The sequence below is a fragment of the Jaculus jaculus genome, chromosome 19, assembly GCF_020740685.1.
Source record: "Jaculus jaculus isolate mJacJac1 chromosome 19, mJacJac1.mat.Y.cur, whole genome shotgun sequence".
NCBI classification, from domain to species: Eukaryota; Metazoa; Chordata; class Mammalia; order Rodentia; family Dipodidae; genus Jaculus; species Jaculus jaculus.
The window spans coordinates 22574273-22580726 of record NC_059120.1 but is presented as its reverse complement, the minus strand read 5'-3'; positions in this window follow the sequence as shown (position 1 = coordinate 22580726).

Below are 6454 nucleotides of genomic sequence, written 5' to 3'. Positions count from 1 at the left end.
ACATTAACCAGCCCCATGGCACTGGGGTACAGGACTGTGTCACAAGCCTAATGCCTGTTGTTATATAGTAAATTCCTCTGGATTAAAAGCAGTGAACAGGCTGGAAAGATGATTTAGTAGTGAAGGTGCTTGCCTGCAAAACTTAAGGACCCAAGTTCAATTCCCCAGTACCCACATAAAACCAAATGCACAAAGTGGTACATTCATTTGGAGTTCGTTTGCAGTGGCTGGAGGCCCTGATGCACCCCTTTTCTCTCTCTCTCTCTCTCCCTTCCCCTCTCTCTTTCTCTTTGCAGATAAACAAAATAATTTTTTAAAAATTGAGGGAAAAGAAAGCAGAAAACACCTCTTGCTGACTTTATCAAAAGTAGCCTTGACAACTCACTGGCAGGTGACGGTAGAGACTCCGGAGACCCAAGGTTGGCGTTCCTCCATAGAAAGAGGTAGAAAGAAGGACAACGGGGTGATCATCAGACTCCCACCTGAGACCTCAGGGGCCTCCAGTGCCAGCGTGTGCAGCAACGCACAATGTCGCAGGCCTCGGTGGGGCATAAACTATATAGAAGGAACTAGATCAGGAGCAGCCATGGGGAGGTCGTCAGCCAGGATGGGAAGAGACTTCTCAGAGGTATGGATGCTTTGAGCGCGCTATGCTCTGAAATAAGCCCTCACCCTGGGACTTAGGGAGAAGCCTCCAAGGAGAAATCCCAACACAGGGATCGATCCCACTGACGCTGCTCTGGGGAGGTGCTCATGCATGCTGGGGTGACTATTTTGAGGGGCTCCATGTTCCTGTAACTGCATTAAACTCATCGGTTCACCAAAACTGGTTTTTGTTGTTGTCGTTGTGGGGGTTTTTTTTGTTTGTTTTGGGGGGTTCTTTTGTTTGTTTGTTTGTTTGGTTGGTTGGTTGGTTGGTTGGTTTTTTTGTTTTGTTTTGTTTTTTTTTTTTTTTTTTTTTTTTTTTTGGTTTTTCGAGGTAGGGTCTCACTGTAGCCCAGGCTGACCTGGAATTCACTATAGAGTGTCAGGGTGGCCTCGAACTCATGGCAATCCTCCTACCTCTGCCTCCCGAGTGCTGGGATTAAAGACGTGCACCACCACGCCCCACTCCACAACTGGTTTTAGTGCCATTGTATTTTGGTCTGTCATCTGTCCTACCTAGAGTGAAAAGACTTATGTTCTGGTCTCCCCAAGGAAAAAGTTCCACACATCACCTGTGTTCCTGAGATTTCTACTCTGGAGGCAAATCCTGGCTCCTTTCCTATGAAGTTAGAACTGGGAGGCTGCTGTAAAGAAAAAGAGAGAGAGAGAGAGAGAGAGAAAGAGAGAGAGAGAGAGAGAGAACACACCTATTTCCTCTGATTTCTTTCAGCAAAGGAAAAGCAGGTGTACTTATATTTCTTCTCTTCTGCTAAGCACACAGCCTTTGGCATCAGTCAGACCTGGGTTCAAGATCTAACTGCCAAATTCTATTGGTTTGATGCTGGGCCAGGCATCCAACCCTCTGCATCTCAGTTTCTGATCAGTTGGGTGTGACAGAAACACTTATATTAGAGGCTTGTGGCGAGGGCTCATGCACAATGCCTGTCAGACGCGCAGTGCAGGCCTGCCTGCTACACAGTAAGCACTTGGCAAATGTTAACAGCCTGAAAACCTCTGACCCAGACCAACGAGGCTTATGTTTTCAAAAGAATTTCCCCATGCATTGTCTCCACGGGGTTTATAGCAACACCAGATGCTAATTCCACGCCCCAGAATCCAGGTCTTCTCACATTAGACCACCTATCACTTCTTAATTCTAGCTACCTTTGATTAGACAATGAAAACCTCAGTTGTTTAAAAAAAAAAAGAGAGAGAGACAGCTGGAGAGATGGCTTAGCAGTTAAGCGCTTGCCCGTGAAGCCTAAGGACCCGGGTTCGAGGCTCAACTCCCCAGGACCCACGTTAGCCAGATGCACAAGGGGGTGCACGCATCTGGAGTTCGTTTGCAGTGGCTGGAGGCCCTGGCACGCCCATTCTCTCTCTATATATATCTGCCTCTTTCTCTCTGTCTGTCTGTCGGTCTCAAATAAATTAAAATTTAAAAATATATTAAAAAAAGAAAGAAAGGAAGGAAGGAAAGTGAAAACTCCTCTTGCAAAGGCTGGCCTCTGCCCTGACCACAGTGGCAGACACAAAGCCGGAGACTTGGCCTAGCTTGGACATGTTGTTTCTCTCCACTTGGGACCTCAGAGATCAGCTCAGAAATCAGGCACCCAGGCTCCAGGCGCTGGTTTTAAGCCTGCAGTCTCTCAGCCTTGGCAAGCTTGTGCTTACTCACAGTAGAACCTTTAGAATAGTTACTTTTTAATCTCATGGGGTGGGGGAATCCTTGCAAAGAAGAGGATGGGAAAAATCAGGGAGCTGGGAGCACCATCAGGGCGTTTGATGATGAATGGTATGTGGAATGACAAGGCAGGTCCCAGCTGCCCCTGCCAGCCCTGGACCAATAAACTTGATTGTTCTGCTTGGGGTGGCTAGGGTTTCCTTGCCCTTAGGAGGATTTAAAGGATTAAGGCGGAGCAGGCAACAGGATAAATCAGTTTAATGTCCCAAATGTAAGTTGGGGTCCTCAGTCCTGACGTGGTTAATATATAAGCCAGTGACTAAGCTGTTCTAGTACATTCTATTCTGTAGCCCAGAAGGAATCCTTCCCGTCACCTAGAAGCACAAAGACTTGCTTAGTAACTTCAGCCCCTGGCCAATCTCAGTGCCACTGTGTCTGGCGCGTGACGGGCAGGGTGCATGACAAGGCAACTTTCTTTGTCTCACTTCCTTCCAGCCTTCTTTTGAGGAAAGCAAAGGAGATTTATTGAGGAAACAATGAAAAAGCCCAGAGTGTCAGGACACGCTGGCATCCCAGGAAGAACGAGAAAGGAGAGAAGACTCATGCTTTCTGAGTTAGAACTCCGAGAAGCAGGCGGCCCCCAGGGTCCATCCGCAAGCAGCTGCCAACAAAGCCACTTTCAACTCCAGAGTCATCACAGAATGCCACAGGGACCCAGAGGCAAAAAGAAGCTTCTAGAGCCGGGGATGGTGGCACACACTTTAATCCCATCATTTAGGAGGCAGAGATAGGAGGATCACTGTGTGTTAGAGACCACTCTGGGACTACAGAGTAAGTGCCAGGTCCGCCTGGGCTAGAGTGAGATCCTACCTAAATAATAATAATAATAAGAAGAAGAAGAAGAAGAAGAAGACAAAGAAGAAGGAGGAGGAGGAGAAGGAGAAGGAGAAGCAGCAGCAGCTTCTAAGGTCCTGTCATGTGGGACGGGCCATGAGGGTTTGGGGTGTGTCTGCCTCTCTGCCCACACTTCCATCTGTGGCTGTGACAGAAACACTTACATTAGAGAATTGTTGCGAGGCTCAGGCACAATGCCTGTAAGACAGGCAGCGCAGGCCTGCATGGTTATCCTCACGGCTTCCCCATGCACAAAATGCTTACTCGTGTCCTCTTTTACATAAGGGAAAGTGATGACTCACAGAGGTGACAGAAAGCAGAGGTCCTGAGTCCCACCACCTGATGTCAGAAGGTGTCACATAATATCATTTTGATTACTTTATTGTAAACCAAAGTTCCAGAAAAGCACTGCATTTACTTTGAACAAAGGAATAAACTGAGAGAACTCCTATGATCATGGAGAGGAGGAATATCAAAGATCAGAGCCAAATTACCTTGGGCTACCATTAGACCCTCAATAGCCATTGATTCCCCACCTCTGTGTCTGACCTAAGGTCCTTGTGACTTCCACATGATCAGGTGAAACCTTTTTGGAATGTACTAACAGAACAGAATGTACTAACAGCTTCCACTAACCCAAAAGTTAAGAATATTATCAGATAATATCTAAAGCCTGTAAGAGAGAGCTCCCTGGTCTTCTGTTACCAGGCTACCTGAAGTCATAACCAATGCATTTGAAAAGCGTCTTGGTTTATGACTTTTGTTCTGTAACTATAAAATCTTCAAGAAATTGCTAACATGTCAGAACGTGAAATTTGGGGCACAAGATGTCTGGACTCTCAATCCTTTCCATAGGAGTTATTGTACATTTGACATTTGGTAGGCATGCTTAGATGGCATAGCAAGTTAGATTGCTTTACTTTTAAAAAATATATTTACTTATTTAGAGAAAAAGAGGGAGCGAGAAAGAAAGAGAATGGACACTCCAGGGCCTCCGGCCACTGCAAACGAACTCTAGACACATATACCACCTTGTGCAGCTGGCTTACTTGGGTACTGGGGATTGAACCTGGGTCCTTAGGCTTTGCAGGCAAGCATTTTAACTGCTAAGCCACCTCTCCAGCCCTCCTTCACTTTTCTGAGAAATTTTGTCATTAAGAGAATTTTTTTTTTTTTTGGTTTTGAAGTATGTGGTTTTTTTTTTATTTTTTTTATTAGTTATTTATTTATTTATTTGAGAGCGACAGACACAGAGAGAGACAGATAGAGGGAGAGAGAGAGAGAATGGGCGCGCCAGGGCTTCCAGCCTCTGCAAACGAACTCCAGACGCGTGCACCCCCTTGTGCATCTGGCTAATGTGGGACCTGGGGAACCGAGCCTCGAACCGGGGTCCTTAGGCTTCACAGGCAAGCGCTTAACCGCTAAGCCATCTCTCCAGCCCATGAAGTGTGTGTGTTTTTTTTTAATAAATGAACTCTTATTATTTCTTTTAAAATTGCAGTCATGAGTCACGATTTAGAACAAGATCTATTCCAGGTTATCTAGACGCAACCACTGGCTAGTGTGAAGCCAGCACCATGTCAGAGAAGGTAAACCTGTGTGTTTAGTCGCTCGGCAGCAAGACTCTCTTTGTCCCTCCAGGCCCTCAACCCTGGGTATGTGCTGCTTCTAAAATCTAAGCCTTGGGCTAGAGAGATGGCTCAGTGGTTAGAACCTCAGCTTCTGACCTCTTACCACACCAGGCCATGAGGCAGAAAGCTCCTGAGGGAAGGGCTGTGTTTCATCCAGTCCTCCAATGTGAAGCCCAAATGCCCGCTAAGCACCATGTATATCACCCCATCGTGCTTGCAGGACTGTCCTGGCGTAGGATACGCCATCCTGCTTGAGAGTTCTGTCTCTGGGCCCGAGTCTCAACTCGGCCACTTGCTAGGTATCTGACCCTGAGCAAGCCATTTTACCTCTGTGTGTCTTAGTGCAGTGATGCTAACAACAGCTTCCCGAGAAACTATGAGATTCAGACATGTAAAGTGTGTTGGGTGCCGGGGAGATGGCTCAGTAGGTAAAGTGCCTGAGGACCTGAGTTCAGATTCCAGAACCCTCATAAAAACTCAACCAAGATAGCTTATACCTGTAACCCCAGTAATGGAGAGGCAGAGAGAGGAGGATCTCTGGGGTTTGTTGGCCAGTTATTGTAGCCAAATCAGTGAGTGTTGGGTTCGATGAGAGACCTTAGAAAGTAATTGAGGAAGCTACGTGATGTCAACCTCTGTCTTCCACACGCACGTGTACCCAAGTGCACACACACAAATAATTATACGACAGCAAAATAACCAGTATTGCAGAATTATAACGGGTCTGTCTGCTCGCTTTTGTTGTCCAGGTGACTAAAATACTTGGGAAAACAACTTAAACAGAAGAAAGATGTGTTTTGAGTTACTGTTTCAGAGGGTTCATTCAGTCCATAGTTGTTTGGTCCCATGTACATGGGCAGAACATTATGGCAATGGACGTGTGTGGCAGAAGAGAATGATAAGCAGGAAGCAGGGAGAGGAAGAGGACAAACAGAAGACACCCCCAAGGGCTTGCCCCCAATGACCTACTTCTAGTGAGGCCCTACTTCTCAACATGTCCGCAACATCCCAAATATACCATCAGCTGTGTTCATTCAAACATGATGACGCCTTCCAGTCACTGAATCATTTATGCATAAACAAAACAAAACAAAACAAAAAACATTCAGGTCACCAAAGATCAAGCCTAAAATAAATTCATCCCCAGCCAGGTCACAGTGGCTCAAAAATTCTCTTTTTATCTTTCAGTGTTAAACAAACATTCATTAGCCTTCAAATAGTAGGCTAATTTAACTGTTTCTTGAAAGAATTTTGGTCCAGACACTAAAATACAATGTGATCCTTGTTTTTTCTCCACTCTCCCCAGTACAGTGCACTGCACATAATAGATTCTTAATATTTTTTTTCTCTTTTATACAGAAGTGTTCTAAATTTTACTTTTCATCCAAATTAAAAAAAAAAAAAAGCTTTGTAAGGGGCTGAGGAGATGGGTTGGATTAAATGCTTTTCATGGGGACCTGAGTTTAGATACCAGCTCTCGTGTAAAAGCAGGGACACAGTGGGGCAAGTCCATAATGCTAGCACTGGGGAAGAGAGAGAGGATCCCTGGGGCTTGCTGTCTAGCTACTCCAGCCACATCAGAGAGCTCTCGGTTCTGAGA